We start from the raw sequence: 17,058 nt of genomic DNA, 5'->3' as shown, positions 1-17,058 counted from the left end.
ATGCTTTTAGCAGGGGGTTGGACTCAACGACTTCCTGAGATCTCTTCCAATCCTAGGCTTCTATGATTTTGTGAATTGCTGGAAAGCACTGGGGCCCATATTTGGCCATTCTGTCTGCCCCTCTTCACTGCAATCCAACTGGGAGAGGCTTGACAAGGGTTTTGGGAGCTCTCTCGTGCCTGCCTGCAGGATCTGTCAGCAAGTGCCTGGCAAGCCCAGCAGTTCACTTATTATGCAAACCGTTCCCAGGGCCTGATTCTGTGGTAGGAGTTTTGCCTGAGCAGGCATGTCAGGATTTAGTCCATAAACAGCAATGGCTTTCACATTATGTGGGTGTGTGCATGGTGAGGTAGGCAGGAGACTAAACTGAACAGAGAAAAAAGATAGGAAGAAAGTCTTCATTGGGAAAAACATTATGTTAGGACCAGTGCCCTCATCTCCTTTGTGCACAGGGCAGCAGAGATGCTGCTGGAAAAGCAAGCAGGACGTCAAGAACCGTTGTGCCTGCTGGAAGAGAAGCTGATCCCGAGATCTCCTTTTTCTATCTCCTCCTTGCTATTGGAGAGAGGAAAAGGGAGAACTCCAGAGCTTAATGAACAAGAACATGTTCAGTTCCTATATGTACCTTGCAATCTGCCTCATATGCTTCCTATCTACATCTCCGCAAGCCCTTCTGAGCAGAGAAAGGAACAATGACTCCCTCCTGGAACACACAGGGATGGTGTGATTTGGTTCACTGAGCTGCTGAGCCTCAGTGGGTAAATTACGGGCAGTTCTGTGTAAACCACTTCAGGTGAAGAAGGAGGCAGTTGTGATTGATGCCAAGAACTTACTGAGCGGAGGTGAAAACTGTTTGCATAACTCAGTGTGGTGTGACATATCAGCCCGTCCAGTTAGAAGGTGCTCGCTTGTACAACTCCAGCAGAAGGGCTGTTCTTTCATGGTGTTGACCTACACTATGAAGGTTTCAGCTTCACCTAGAATGTCTTGCCCAAAATTTGTACTTTATCCTCATACCCAGGCCTCTCTCCTCCAGCATACAATACAAAAATGTGGCAAAAGGCCAAATCCATCCAAGTAAACGACTCTGCAATGCAGACCTGGTTATGTGCAATAGCTGAATCATTGACAATGATTGGCTGAAGCCATCATTCTACAGCCATTTATGCACATGCTTAAGTTATGTTCATACATTGTCCCATTGAGTTTCAGGGCTGCATTCTTTAGTTCTTAGCTCTACATGTTGAATTGCCACCAGCAATAGATACAGGCAAAGATCGGTCAATCTTCAGATGGAGTTGGTTCTACAGCATGGGCCTGGATCTAGCGGTAGGCACCATCCACTGGGAATGGTGTTAACTAAGTTAAGAGAAAAGACATCACATGCAGACATTGAACCAGCCCTTTCCAACTCTGAAACCTGAAGAAACTATAATAAAAAACCATGTCTTTGTGATGTATCAGCGTAACAGCCAAAGCTGACACTGTGGCTATGTCTACACTGGCATGAATTTCCGGAAATGCTTAAAACAGAATAGTTTTCGTTATAAGTATTTCCAGAAAAAGAGCATCTACATTGGCAGGCTGCTTTTCCGGAAAAGCCCTTTTTCTGGAAAAGCGTCTGTGGCCAATGTAGACGCGCTTTTCCGGAAAAGAGCCCCGATCGTCATTTCCGCGATCGGGGCTTTTTTCTGGAAAAGACTACTGGGCTGTCTACACTGGCCCTTTTCCGGAACAGTGTTCCAGAATAAGGACTTATGCCTGAGCGGGAGCAGAATAGTTTTTCTGGAATAGCGGCTGATTTTGTACAGTTCAACGTCGTTGCTTTTCCGGAAATTCAAGGGCCAGTGTAGACAGCTCGCAGCTTATTCCGGAAAAGCGGCTGATTTTCTGGAATAAGTGGCCCAGTGTAGACACAGCCACAGTCTTTGAATACCCAGAATAAGGGGCAAAAGATATACATGCAAAGTAGGAATGGCTCAAAGGGACAGACCTCTGAGACACACCAGCCTTCAAATGGATGCTTGGGAAGAAAACCTAGCATTTCGGAACAAACAATTCTATAGCAAGAAAACTCAAACTGAAATGCAGAGAATTCAAGTCTGGAATACAAAAGGTTACAAGACAATACAAGAGATTACTTGCAGATTTTACTGAGAATAAAGATAATTCCTAACCAGAATTCCTGCAGTACTGATGTTTAAAAGCTGCCTTAGAAATCTATTGTAGTACACTCTAAAACATAATTCAGTTTGCAGATTTCTATTAAACAAAGTGATCAACAATCCTTTTAATTTCTTTAAGGCTAAGTCTGAGCAATGAAATTCAGATACTGAGTCAGAACAAGGCCTCAAATTCTCCAGATTTCCAGGGGTTTCCCTTTAGATCCATCCTATACAGATGTACCAGTGTAATATGGTTTGGATTTAGATCTGAAATGTTCTGGAGTTCAATAGGATTCTGATATATTCCTCTAGTTTGGGCACATCTCAACAAATTAATTAGGGGTGGAAATGATTGTGCTTGTTTTATACAAAAAAACTACCTCCGGTGTGACTAAAGATTTCCTTCTTCAAACTCTGTTTAGCTTTCATACGACACTGGTTTGTAAACCTTGCTCAGCTGTCTCCCTAATTCAGTGAACAGGTGTGAGTGACATACTGATAGAATCAGAACTGGAAGGGACCTCTAGGGTCTAGTTCCCTGCACTCATGGCAGCACCAGGGGTCAGTGACCTATGGCTCTTGAACCAAATATGGCTCAGTATGGAACCAAATATGGTCCTTTTGTCATTCCCAAAATACACGCAACTTTTTAAATTAAAATGAAAAATTAATTCAACATTTTTTAAATGTATAATTACTCATGTCAAGATGGGTTTCTTCCCCCCCCCCCTTTTTTTTGGTCTATTGCATCTTTAACTCCAAGTGAAAGTAAGGTGGTGTGCCCTGGTAAAAACCAGCTTCACTTTTCTCGTTTAAAGGGCCGGCTGAGGGCATGCAGTAGGGCAGTGGTCCCCAACCTTTTGGGGTTGCTGGGCACCTGAGGGCGGGGCCGCGCACGTGCCTCGGGGTGAGGCCACCCATACCCTGCATGCCTGGAGCTAGCGCCACCCATGTGCCACACTCCCGGGGCGGGGCTGCCACTGCCCATGTGCTGCATGCCCAGAGCCAGTGCCTGTGCCATGTGCCCAGGAGCCAGCAGCGCTCATGCACCGCTCACCTGGTGGCAGGGCCGCCCATGTGCTGCACGCCCGGGGCCAGTGCCACCCCTATGCAGTGTGCCTGGGTCAGCACCGCCCATACGCTGCAAGCCCGTGGCCAGCACAGCCCTCGCACTGCTCTCCTGGGGGATGGGGCTGCCCATGTATTGCGCGCCTGGGCTGGCACCACCCATACGCCACATGCCCGGGGCCAAGGCTGGCATACACCTAGCGCCGCGCATCCGGGAGTGGGGCAGCCTAACTGCTGCATGCCCAGGGCTGGGACTGACCATGTGCTGCGCGCCTGGGGCCAGCGCCGCCTCTGCGCCCCGCGCCTGTGGGTGTGGCCAGCCCCGATCACTCGGCGGGTGCACAGAAATGGCCTGGTGGGTGCCATGGTGCCCACGGGCACCGCGTGGGGGACCACTGCAGTAGGGGATGCATGCACGCACCCAGCCAGGATAGTGAGACAGGCTGGCAGTGGCAGATGCCTCCCTGTGGCCACATTGGCCCAACTCCAGGCCCCATCTAACGACCATGATCTGTCCTCAGCTGCCATGTTCCTGGGGCAGACCCTGTGACCCAGCCATGGCAGCTCTGCAACTGCTGCAACAGACCAGCCATGGCAGCCTGGTTTGGGCTCTGGCTACGGCACCCTGGCCAATAAGGCCCCAACCAGGGCCCAGCCTCCATCTGGCTGCAGCGTCCTGTCCTTGGCCCCAAGCCTGGGGCAGGCCCTGTGGCCTGGCTCCCATCTGGCAGCAGGAAGGGCTGGAGGTGGCCCCTCTCCCGCTGCAGCATGAGTAGGATGGGAGGTCACCGTCAGGCTGCAGTGATCCTGGCCCAGCCCCTCGTCCAGTAGCCCAGCCTTGGCCAGGTAAGGACCAAGGATCCAGCCTCAGGGCCCCCCACAAACTCTACTTCCTACCCCCAGTGCCCTGCCCTGCCTCCTGCACCTCCCACATACCCCAACCCCCTACCCTGAGCCCCTCATACACCTCGACCCTGACTCCTGCACCACAAACTGCATGCTCAGCAGCTGCAGAAATCCCATTAAATAAAGTCTGTGAGTACAATGTTTCATTTAAGCTATTATTAATCATCATGTCAATTATCAATAATATTAAGTTGTAGATTTGCAGTCATGCAAATGGGCATTTTTGTACTGACTCTTCGTTAACCACTTGTTCTGAATTTTGTGCTTTTTTGCAACTGTGTTACACTGTTGACTCATATTTAGTTTTTGTTCCACAATAAGCCCTAGATTCGTTTCCCCAAATACTCTTTCCTAGGCTGTCATTTCTCACTTTGTAACTGTGTAATGGATTGTTTCTTTCTACGTCGAGTACTTTGCATTTGTCCTTATTGAATTTCATTCTATTTACCTCAGATCATTTCTCCAGTTTTTCCAGATCATTTTGAATTTTCATCCTGTGCTCCAAAGCACCTACAACCAGTCCCACTTTCATATCACCTGCAGACTTTAAAAGCAAACTCTCTATGCCATTATCCAAATCACTGATGAAGATATTGAACAGAAGTAGTCCCAGAACTGATCCCTGTGGAACCCCACTCATTATGCCAATCCAGCAGGACTGTGAACCATTGATAACTACTCTCTTTGATCTGAGGAAGTGGGTCTGGCCCACGAAAGCTCATCATCTAATAAACCATCTTGTTAGACTTTAAAGTGCTACATTGTCCTGCATTTTGCTTCTCTGGGAATGGTTATCCAGCCAATTTTGTACTCAGTAGCTTCATCTAGGTTGTAATTCCCTAATTTCTTAATACAGGCCATGCAAGACTGTATTGCAAGCTTTACTAAAGTCTAGATATACCACCTATACCACTTCTCCCTATCCACAAGGATTGCTACCTACTCTATTGAAAAAAGTTATCAGATTGGTTTGACAAGATTTGGGAGCTCTGAGCCCACTAAAAACTTGAATGTGAGTCCATCTCTGTCCATCTTTTGAGCTTTATGTCCAAGGAAGGCAGCATGATTTAAGGGACATCCTTAGCTGTACCCTGAGTGCCTGCAGCAGTTACAGAAGAGGGTCGTGAGTGGTGGTTATGGTTATGCCACAAGGTGTCTGAGTGGTGCCTACTAATCTTGCAAATATTTCTGGAAAACTTCTTGCTTAGCATTTGCTCAGTGCTCATCCTTAGAGAACTGCTAGAAATGAGACTCTTCTTATTCACATTCTGTTAGTTACTCGGAATCTGGAATTCCTCAGTGCTTTACTATCAAATACTCTTTATAGGCGACAGTGGGTTTCCCTTCTTGTGTGCCTTTTTTCACGGGACTTAACACTACAAATGCTTCTGTTTGTCATCTCTTGGGACTGTCCCCTCTACGCAGCATCACCCAGTGGTTCACATTCTTGAGACACGGACTATGATACCAATACAAAGTACATTATTCTTAAGGTGGCTCCTAAAATAGTCTCTTATTACACATGTGATCTTGTATGGACAGGTTCCTGAACACAAGATCTTGCCTGTGAAGATCTCATTGGAGAACTAGGAACCTACTAAGGAGCCTGTTCGGCTATCTTGTGATGTTACTACATGAGAAAAAGAAATGTCCGGTGTGGTTGTTGTTTTGTTTTTAAACCTATCAAGTTTTCTATTGGCAGCTCCTCCATAAACGATAGATGAGCAAAATGATTAGTTACATTTACACTGTTACATTTACACTGTTATATTAGTTACATAGTTACATTTACACTGTTCAATCAGCATGTTTGCCATTCAGAAATGTGTCTCTATCTAAACCATTTCTACGATGACAATTGTTATTTTTAGGAAGGGAAGAGGAGGGGATATGTTCACTAACAAAATAAAGCAAAGGAGGGAAACAGAAGTGTTAACTCATTCAGGACATTTGATTCATACAAGCACTGATGAAAAAAAGTCAATTTTCAATTAAGTTTAATTTGTGAAATTAGAAATACAAATGTAAAGAAGCAATTACAGGAATTGAAACCCATAATCTATCAGCATTATACCTCCTCTTTCCTAAGGCAATTTGAGGTTAATTCATGTGAAAGACAAGATAAGGGAAGTATGAATGTAAATAAGTGGGAAAAAATTACAAAATTCATTCACATTCTTCTAGAAAAGCTATTCTACAATAACTATCTTTAAAAACTGTAAGGGTATTTCTCCAATGTGCAATTCTTGACCTACTTCAATAATCAATTATGCTCCAAGGTGAATGTGTCCAAAAATATCCAGTTACAAGGCCTTTTTGAACTAGTATATATCTGGAGTGTGATAGCTCCACTGAAATTAATAGTTACACTGACGTGGAATCAGAATCAGGCTCTGTGTAGGCTGACAAAATAATCAACATACAAATTGCTTTACAGAAAACTGAACTACCCCCCAGAAAAAAGACAACAATCGGAAAAATAATCCAGCATAGGTAACATGCTAAAAGAACTTTTCCCTGATATGCAATTTGGGGACTCTGAATACATAAATGTATGAATGGCCAGACAAGAACTCCTCAGACTAATAGGAGCTAGAGGTCATGTCACAAGTTACTGGGAAAGTAATTTCCCCTAGATTTGCAATATTGTCTTGAATTTGACCTCTGAGCTCCCATTTGTTACTATGACCTCGAGTGATCCAACTTCAGCTTCTCCTACACTATTAGGAGTTCAATGTCATACACTGCCTTTCCACATTTCCAAGGTCAAGTGTTAGATCAAATTATAGCTTATTCTGTAAAGCTACAGAAAATTACCTATTGAACAACATTGCTTGGCCATTAACTCACCATTGTTTAAACAACGAGGAGTCCTGTGGCACCTTAAAGACTAGCAGATTTATTTGGGCATAAGCTTTGGGTTTTTGCTCGAGAAAGCTTATGCCCAAATAGATCTGCTAGTCTTTAAGGTGTCAGATGATTCCTCATTGCTTTTGTGGATACAGCCTAACACGGCTACCCCTCTGAGGCTTGTCACAATTGATTGTGATGTCCGAGTAATCTCTAACAGCACTTCTCACATTGTGGCTTGGATCCCCAAAGTGGGTTGTGACCTCATTTTAATGGGGTCACCAGGGCTGGTGTTGGACTTGCTGGAGCCATGGCCCAAAGCCCAAATCCTATCACCCAGAACGAAAGCAAAAACCCAAAGGCTTTGACCCCTATTGGCAGAGTTTAGGGGATAGGCTTCAGTCCTTGGGCTTCAGCTTTGGCCCCGTCATATGGCACAGTACGGGCCCCATATGTAGTAATATTTGTTGTCCAAAGGGGATTATGCTGCCATGAAGTCCAAGAATCACTGATCTATAGGCAAACCTCCAGTGGTTTTGTTTGGCAGAGTTTATTGATTTATAGCAACAAAATGAATCAGCACAGTACACTTCAATAATTTCAGAAAATGTCTCATTTACTGGGTGTTAGAAAAGCTTCTTCTTCACAAGTCAGGGTCTAATTCATGAGGATGAGCCTCAGTTGTGATGTTTTGAGCTGCATGCAGATCTGTCTCTGAACTTGCATTTTAGTAAGGTTTCTGGGCAAGTGCATTACAGACATGGATCCTGGGTGCAAGGATCAGCACAAGGGGCCTGATCCAGATCTCACTGAAGTACCTGGGAATCTTTTTATTGGTTTTATGAACATTGCATCAGGTCCTGGATTTGAATCCCTCCTTTCTCAAAGTTCAAGGAGGGTTCAGGCATAGGACAAGCAAATCTGGGATTTTGTCTAGAGTGATAACAATTTTGGCCCAAAGTGCCTCTATCCTCAGTTACAAGACATCACATCTATTCAGCAATTGATTAATAAAGAAATTCTAGCCTCTTATCAGCAAATCTACATATAATTCCTCTGCACCATATTTCTTTCTGAAGCTTCAGGTATTTAAGCACTCGAGCTGCACTTAGCAAATTTGAATTTTAATTAATAAATCACTATAAGCTAGAGCAGTTAGATACGAAAGGGATTTTCAGGCTGTGGGTCTAAAGAGGCCTTGAAGTCAACTGAGTTGCATCTCCCTGTATCAAAGCTGAATATTGTCCACAGAGTGCATTAGGTAGTACACAACAGGGCCAGTTCTGGACTAAGCTATGCTGGTAAGAATCCAAAATAACTCTATTAAAGTCAATATGAGTGTCCCACCCACCAACCAGGATTAAAGTGCATTACAGGGATTAGCAGAAGCACATACTGACCATGATTTTTAAAAATGGCAATTGATTTTGAATGCCTCCATATCTGAGAGTGCAACTTGAGGAGCCTTAAAAGTGCTCTGGTTGTGGTTATGTGCTGAATAGTTTCTGAAAAATAGGCTCCCATATGATGTTTCAGATGAGGTCTCCAAAAATGGAGACATTCGAAATCACTAGTTACTTTTAAAAATCTCAACCATTATGCATATGTCATTCCCTTGAAAAAGAACAATAAATAAAGGAAAGAAAAAGGATGCAGATAGGGTTAACAACTTAAACTGCCCCTAGAAAAAAACCAACCTGACCTAAGAAAATGAAAATTACTCTCGTCTTCTTGTCCGGCAGATGTGGCTTTTCCAAGATTACACTTTCCTGAAAGAGCATTGCTGCATGGTAAAAATGCACGTGAGCAGCAAGTATTCTGTGTCTGTCCCTTCTTGTGACTAGTGACTAATGCTGAAGGGCAATAAAGAAAAGCACTTCTGCTTACAGATGTGAAAATAGCAGGGGAGGAGGATAAATGAGAGGCAGGCTCCAGTGCTGCATTTGTGGGCTGTGTTGCTTCATTGTTGCTCATGGGTCACCAACTGGTGACTCAGCATCATTAGGGGAAAGGATGATGCTGCAGTTCTAGCAAACTCTGACTGGCAGCCCTTCTTTCTCACATGAGATGCGAGTTTCTTTTTTTGCAGCTGTAGCCAGTTTGACGCCCAGCTGTGAAACTCTGTCATGGGGTGCTCCTGTCAATTGTTAGGATTTATTATCTGGATTGTGCAAGTGGCTGGAGAGGCCTCATTGTGCTGGGTGCTGCATAGACAAACACACACCAAGAGAGGTGAGCCCTGCCTAGAATGCTTTGCAATCTTAGACAAGATCCAGACATGTCCTCGGGGGCAATGAGATTGCCATCTGTTAGACTGTCTGCAGCAGGTAACCATAAAGTCAGTGTCACTAGACCGGGGGTGAGCCAGTCAGTATGAGGAAATGTTATGGTAGCATAGATCCATGACAGGGAGTACTGTACTACATCTTCTCTCCTCCCTGCCCCCTTTGCCAGAGGCTGGGATGGAGCGGGGGGCCGGGGAGTGCCCATAAACTTGCACTTAGGGTTAAGTGCAAATTCCTTACTGAATCAATCCCCAAGAAGGAGAAAATCTCATACAAGTTAGAGCTCTCCCCATTGGGCCATTCCTGGTGCAAGGTATGAAGTATTTAGCTGAGAATTATATCATGCACTGTACTTACAATTAGAGCCAGGTCTTGACATATCATATTGTCCTGTTGGCACAAGCCTCAAACAAAAGATCTCTGCAGTGACATCTGTAAGCGAGTCCGTTTAAGACAGGGCCACGAATGGAGCAGATGCACTACTTGGCTCTGTTCTACCAAACATCAGGAATAGAGGCCTCAGGCCACTAGTGTCCTGTCAACTCTTGTTTCCCTGCATAGATTCCCCCATAGCAAAGACAGCTTCTCTCTTTGTGCTCCCCTCCGTGCACTCGTCTTTCCCATGCCTATCCCTCTCACTCACTATTTGGACTCCCCGAAGGAGACAACTATCTCCAGGAGATAAATCCCTCTTGCGAGACTCATGTCCTCCCTCAAGCACACTGCCTCTGTGCACTGCCCTCCTCGTGAGGCATGGAGATGAGGTGGTGTGGCTGAAGAAAGGAAATTAGGCTGATCTCCCTACACAAAATGAAGAGAAGTGGAGGCTTCTCACAGCCTAATCCTTCCTCCTCCTTGCAGAAAAGTAATGGGAGAGGTCACTCTTCCAGCCTCTGAAGAGAAATATGAAGAAGCAGCCTCTCCCAATGTAGCCCTTATGCCCATGTCAATGTCAAGGTAAGATGACCATGAGAAACTATTATTTACTTTTTTTTTTGCTTTGTTTTTAGAGGGACTACTTTTCATGAATGGGTGGAAGAACATCAATGCAGAGAAGATCTCCAACTGTCACAGTGCAAACCCTCTAGCCAAGAGCACAACAGTAACCCAGACTTGACTACTGCAACACAAACATGATACACCGCTGTGAGGCAAGCAGGCTGGTTCCTGCCTGCAATAGCTGCCATCTTGCCAGCAGACCAGGGATTGAAATGGTGACCTCTAGAGGTGAAAGCGTGAGTCTCTGTTGCTTGAGCTAAAAGGCTGTTATTTGCTGCTTGAACAGACTCCCCTCCATTATGGATAGGACACAAAGGGAAGCACGCTTCCAAGGGGGTTACATGTGCATGGTGTGGGTTCCAGCTCCATAGACCCAGCTAAGAATGGAAATGAAGGTTTTACTACAGGATCATGAAAATGGGGAAGAAAGAGATGAGAGATTACCGGCAGAACCAATGCTTGCAAATTTGTATCAGTGATTAAAGAATCATACATTGTCTACAGGCTTCAGCAGATTTCACTGACAAAAGATTTCTTTCTTTCTTTCTTTCTTTCTTTCTTTCTTTCTTTCTTTCTTTCTTTCTTTCTTTCTTTCTTTCTTTCTTTCTTTCTTTCTTTCTTTCTTTCTCTCTCTCACACACACACACACACACACACACACACACACACACGAAACGAATGAAATAAGCCATTAAGAAATATTTCCGCATAATGCAATTATTACAGCTGTATAATTGAATGGGGAAACCATTGATCTGTAGTAGAAAGGAAATTGCTCTTTTCATTGTGTTCCTATGAATATGTGAACATTAATCTCAATCTATAATCAACGTTCATTTCAAATCTGATTGCGTGCCACTAAACACCCATAGCTATGCTAACATTATGTTAATACGGTTCAACATCATAGCTCCCAGCTTCACAGCACAAATATTTTTCTTTGGCAATCAATAGTAATTTCAGCTGAGTGGATGGAAGTCACGTTTTAATAGTAATCTTTCCTCCAAGCCTCCAAGTGGAAACTCAACTGGTGCCTTAACACGTCTGCAGTGCGTTGCATGTAATCAGATAAATTAACCTAAAAGAGAGAGAGAGAGAGAGTGAAAAAAACACAGATCAGAAATAAAAAGCAGCGCCAAGAAGCTCTACATTTTCCTGATAGATTAAAGTGCTCATTACCATGAGAGAGAGAGAGAGAGAGATATTGAGAGAGAGAGAGAGGATTTCAAGAGAAAGTTGAATTCCTTTGGCTTTCAGCCACAACTATACAGCAGGCAGGTCACACAGTGGGGAATGCAGCATACAGTAGGAAACTGAAAATTTCTGCAAGGAATAGAATGCCAGAAAAATGAGGCAGGTTTAATTATAATTCAATGGCCTAGGGGTGTGTTCGCTAAAAGCAAGGTCATCCCTGGGGTTTGGATTCTAGTCTGGGAGTCAAAAGACAAAGGTTCAGTCACCCACTCTGTCACAGCCTTTTGGTCTGACTTTGGGCACATCACTTAGTTTCTGTGCCTCAACTGGGCATTGCAAAGGGGCTGTCAAGCTAGTATAAAGCCAGGCTAGCTAGGGATTCTCCTTGCATGGGAGGAAGGGGGGAGCTAGTCTACACTAATGCCTTCTGGCAGTTCTGGTGTAAGAGAGATTTCCAGGTGAAATGGGAAACGGCTGGGTAGAGCAGGCAACAGAATTGCTGGGCCTCTGGGCAAGTTGGGTGGAGGGAATGACGCCATGCTCTCAAAAGGGGCGGAGCCTCAGGCAGAAGGGGCAGGGCTAGGGCAGCCAGCTCTCAGCACCACCTGAAATATGCACTGTCCCCCAAATCCTTAGTGTCACTTGGACTGTGCCACACCAAGCTCCAGCAGCGATTTAAAGGGCCTGGGGCGCCGGGCGCCACTACTACCACAGTAGCAGTGATGTTAGGCCCTTTTGAATCACTGGGCTCTGATGCAATTGCCCCCTTCCCTCCCTCCATTGGCAGACCTACAGTAGGGGAATCTTTAAAGCTTAACGGTTGGTGATATACAGGAGGTCAGGCTAGATGATTTAATGGCCCTTTTTGGGTTTAAAACTCTATGAAATGTATTAAACCTTTATCATTAGGTCATCCTTGGCTTCCAAAGCAATCCCTTCTGTCCATAGAAAGCCCGGTGTAACTTGGAGCAACCTCAACACTGCTCTAAATTATGCTGGGAGGTGAAGTAGCCCTTAGCTTTCCTCAGAATCAGGGATGTGCAAAGCTGGACAAAAGCCACCCTGCTCACTGTCACCTATTCAAATCCCATGCTCCATGTAGCTCAGATGAGATACACAATCTCACTCCTGACCACCTGCCCCTGAAAATATAGTCAGATGTACATATGACTTCAACATGATGCAAAACTGAAAGTGTAGTGGGTACACATTTAATACTTGCAGACTGCTCTCAGTGCATGTAAAAAGGGACAAGGGATTTCATTCTTCTGCGGCAGATGTCCCAGGATTTCTAGATAATGAGCTAGATCCCTCGCTGTTACATATTCACATAGTTCCTTTAGCTTCAGTGGAGCTACCTTGATTTAGAGCAGTTGAATCTTTAGCTACAGTCTTTCAGCACAAGTAAGATAATAAGATGCTGCATTATTACACAATTAAATACTTTCCTATTCTGAGTGTGATAATACACACCAATCCCTGGCCCTTGTGATCTGAGTAAAGTTGTCTCACGATTATGAGCCTCAGACGTTTATAGCACTTTTGACTGGATCAGAGGTTATAGCCTCTGCTTTTTAACACTCTGCTTTTATTTGCAGGCTATGAAGTGTAATAGTTCACCATTTTGGTTTAAGTATCACAATAAAAGTCAGTGAGGTGGAACAAGCAATAAGCAGCCGTTTTACATCACTGCTGCTGAGACAGAGTGCTTAAGTCTTCATTAACCTATGGAGGAAGGAGTTACAGAAAAGGCACTGGATGTAAAATGACAGGAATGGGGCTCAGAACTCTTCTGGAATTATGCTGGCAGGCACATTTGTGTGTGTGTGTGTGTGTGTGTGTGTGTGCGTGACCACATGTATGCTTGCATGGTTTTGTGCTGTCAGGCAAAAATGGTGGAAGGGCTGGAGAGCTCAGATTTAGAATAACCGGTGCACTAGAATCTGGCATCTTCTCTGAGGATGGAAATCAAATCGACATGAGTCTAGGTAGGTGAATATCATTTAGGCAATGACACACCATTTTAATATCCTGGGGACATTTCCTACGATGCATTGGCAAAAACTTTGTTCTTCACCAGGATTTTTATTATAGTTAGCCCAGTGATAGCTTTTCTCTTTCATCCTGTGACTGCCTTCTGATCTACGTGGTGGGCACGTACTGGCAGTTTATCTATCTGTTTTAGGAAGGGCAGTGAGAATATAAGTATGAGGATGAATTTCAGATTATTGGACTCCAGCACAGCCTCCAATAATGGTGATGTCAATTATACTAGTCACTTGTCTACTACTTCTGCTCTCACGAAACTTAACACCACCCACATGAGGGAACCAACTAATGTCATCCACAGTTTACAGGCCAGGAAGCCAACAGGAGAGGTTAGGCCATTTGTTGAAGGCTGCGTGTAGAGTTAGCAGCTGTACTCAGTGCTGACCTAACTCTGCTCTCACTGAAGTCAGTAGTAACGTTTCCAATAACTGCAGTGGGAACAGAGTTAGGCTGACAGTGAGTGCCTTTGAAAATCCCACTTGTGGGGAGTAGCACAGTCAGGAATAGAATGCACCGAACCTGAAACCCAGTCCTCTGTCCAGAGCACTGTAGACCCTTCCACTTTCACTTCATAAGCCAAGGCTCAAGAGCACCGTATAGGCCATTTTTTCAGAACCATACACAACTACACAGCTCCTGCACCTGCAAATGGATACATGCACTAATAATGTGCAGCGTGTGCCTAAGCCTCTTCAGGAGACAGAGATAAATCAGAGCCATCCTTCTAGGCGCTAGTTTATGCTGGGGATCATACCAGCCTGGAATCAGGAGAGTGAAAGGTTGGCTTAAAGACACCTTTGCTTGCCCCCCGCTGCGCTGTGGGTTCTAGTCTACACCAGCAGCCCAGGCTGAGATTTGTGCGGTGTTCTAGGCCATGGTGTTTCTGTTTGCTAAAGAGCTCAGTGAGATGGCTCCTGTTCATTTTCAGTGTAATGCAGATGGTTTCCCTTGCCTGGGGGGAAGCACAGAGCAGAAATGCTGAAGATTCATTGTTCTGGCTTACTGTTGAAAGCTTTTCTTGTCCAGAGAGCAGAGCTTGCTCACTCTGCAACCCTCATGCCTTCGTCTTCTGGTACTGGCCTAGGCCTGGATCTGGGTTTAGCAATGTTGTATCTTTTGAAGTCTGTGCAGGTTCTCTCTGCCTGTTGGTCTTCTGTTCATAATCCACTGCTAACAGTAAAAACTTCCCAAACGATATACTTTTGCTCCTCTTGTGACTGACCTTCCCCCCATTTCAGACCTAAATTGCTCAGGTTTTCTATGCCCTCCCTCCTGCATGCCAAGCAGAAAAACACAAAATATGTTTGCCTTCTGATAAAAATCTGGAATGAAATAATGGATGAGGAAAATACATCCCTTCAGGATACAAAGCACCACTCGCTTCCCCCAGTTCTGCTACAAAACAATACAAAGAGAAAGATACAGGGAGGGAGTTATGGAGGGAAGATCGTAACTTTTGAAGACCCATGTTGAATTCCCAGGTCTGCCTTATGCTTTTTGAGTAACCTTGGACAAGTCACTCTTTGTCTCTGGACCTCTCTTCTCCATCTGCAAAATGGGGATAAGAGCATGCTCTATTTCACAGGACCACCAAGAGCATAACTACATTAGATTCTCCAGTGCTCAGATACTATGGTGACCAGGGCAATATGTAGAGGAGAATAAACTTAGGTTAAAATAAATGTGAAAACAATAAAGCCTCAAACTAGATTAGAACCCAGTATTTCATTTTGCATTTGATTTGCCTACACAGCTGTAGACCTCAGAGGCAAACTCCACAGAGGCCACTCATTTAGGTCAAGGGAAAAGTTATTCACCATACCTTAGGGACCTTCAGCTAAGTATCCCTGATGTCACCCTACAGGCATATGCAACAATTAGGGACAACAACAGAACGTCCATGGCCTTGTAAAGGGCTTTTACTTTTATGATTAGAGAATACCCTCTCTTTTGCTCCGCAATCATTCAGGAGCCAAGATGTACAGTGCTTCTTGGCAGGCAGTGTGTTTGCATAGCACACACGCTTACATAGTGCAGAATTGCAAAAGCTGTGTCAAAATAACATTAAGGACAGTGTTGGACATTAGCCAGTGCTGAGTTCCAGCCATTGAAAAAAGAGCCACAGCGCCTCTCAGAATAAATGAAAATGGGTCCCTTTGCCACTAGCAGCTGAATCCCAGTTCTGGTTAAAGATCATGAGACCCCAAAAGGCAGGAAATTCCAATTCCAAGCTGAAACTCAATCTTCATTCCCTCCTGTTGTGCTTACTGTATATCTAATGGGGATGTGAGAGTAACACACAATCTCACTGTACTGTATGTACCATATGTGTTGAATTACAAAAGCAAGAATACAGTGGACAGAGCTTCACCCTTAACTCTGTACTTCCTGGTTTAGGTGGGTTTGTCTAAGTGATGCTCCCCTGAACTGTCTTATTGTTCTTTATGCTTGGATGTATTTCAGTTATGATTTTTTAATTATTAAAGGAATGAATAAAAAAGAAGAAAAAGACATTTTTCTCCCAAACCCAAAGTGTTTGAGCACTGACAGAGCAGATTTAAACACAGCCATTGCAGCTGTTGTGACCTATCACTGAAATATGAAGCAAGAGTATTTTGTTGAACTTTTTCAGTATTTTCTAAGGCTTTCGTGTCGGTGAGTGGTGCCAAGTTGACAGCCGGAGAATCGGAGGGTGCTATTTCTAGAATCACTGTGCGCTAGCCTAACTCTGCAGCCGCCGAAGTCAATGTTAAAGCTCTCACAAACATCAGAAGGAGCTGTTAGGCCAATGCTAATTTTAGGGGGAAAATTACACTCTAGAGATTTGTTTATCCTTAGCACAGGTACTGAGCTTTCCCAGACCAGCCTCGCTGCCAGCATGCCTTACTTACACCTCACACTCCAAGTGCATTGCGGCAGTGGGAGTGAATGGCAGCTTGTGTAGACTTATATGTGCTAGCTATACTCTAGCCAGCTCACTGAAAATAGAACTGAAGACACTGCTGCGGTGCAGGTTACACAAGCCTGCCTGACTTCTCTGGAGATGCACTTGTTTGGGGAGCCCATGCTGCGGCATCCTCGCGTCTGTTTTTAGTGAGCTAGCTAGAGTGGATACATCTACATGGGCTGCTATTCATAATCATGTTCAGTCTCCAGCTCAGGCAGGAAAGGGAGTGAGACCACTAATTGATTTCACATTGCTCTCTGGCAGCCAATCAGAAATTAAAACCTTTTGATCATTCTCTGCTAGCCCTGACTGAATTTGAACCCATTCCCCAATTGTATTCTATTGCCAACCACCTGAGCTATCCGATTTCTAGGCACTTTGTAAAAGGTGTATTACTTTTTTAAGGAACGGCAGAGCTCCACTTCTGAAACTGACTGAAAGTACTGTGCACTGTGTGTGTATTTAGCTGGGTATTGAAATTCACACGATACACTCACTGAATCATGAGTGTTCTCTCTTTTAAATATTTACATTAGACAATTTGGGCCTCTAAAATCACCCCTGTCTGTGACTGTTTCTGCATGCCAAACCCACC

The 17,058-nt window shown here is 44.5% G+C and overlaps 2 long non-coding RNA genes across 2 annotated transcripts in view; one reads left to right on the top strand and one right to left on the bottom strand.

Moving 5' to 3' along the window:
* LOC142818791 (uncharacterized) overlaps nucleotides 1-10,099 on the bottom strand; it is a 36,401-nt gene extending 26,302 nt beyond the window's left edge. Inside the window, exon 1 of the long non-coding RNA XR_012896443.2 lies at nucleotides 9,918-10,099. This is a non-coding gene — a long non-coding RNA (uncharacterized LOC142818791). The remainder of the gene's footprint in view (nucleotides 1-9,917) is intronic.
* LOC142818792 (uncharacterized) lies at nucleotides 9,066-10,772 on the top strand. The gene is made up of 2 exons (XR_012896444.2): nucleotides 9,066-9,221; nucleotides 10,285-10,772. It is a non-coding gene; the product is annotated as an uncharacterized LOC142818792 (long non-coding RNA).
* Nucleotides 10,773-17,058: the final 6,286 nt, after the last annotated feature.

The sequence above is a fragment of the Pelodiscus sinensis genome, chromosome 17, assembly GCF_052426305.1.
Source record: "Pelodiscus sinensis isolate ZL-2025 chromosome 17, ASM5242630v1, whole genome shotgun sequence".
Taxonomy (NCBI): Eukaryota; Metazoa; Chordata; order Testudines; family Trionychidae; genus Pelodiscus; species Pelodiscus sinensis.
Note: the sequence above shows the minus strand (reverse complement) of the source record. Positions and strands in the feature narration are given on the sequence as shown.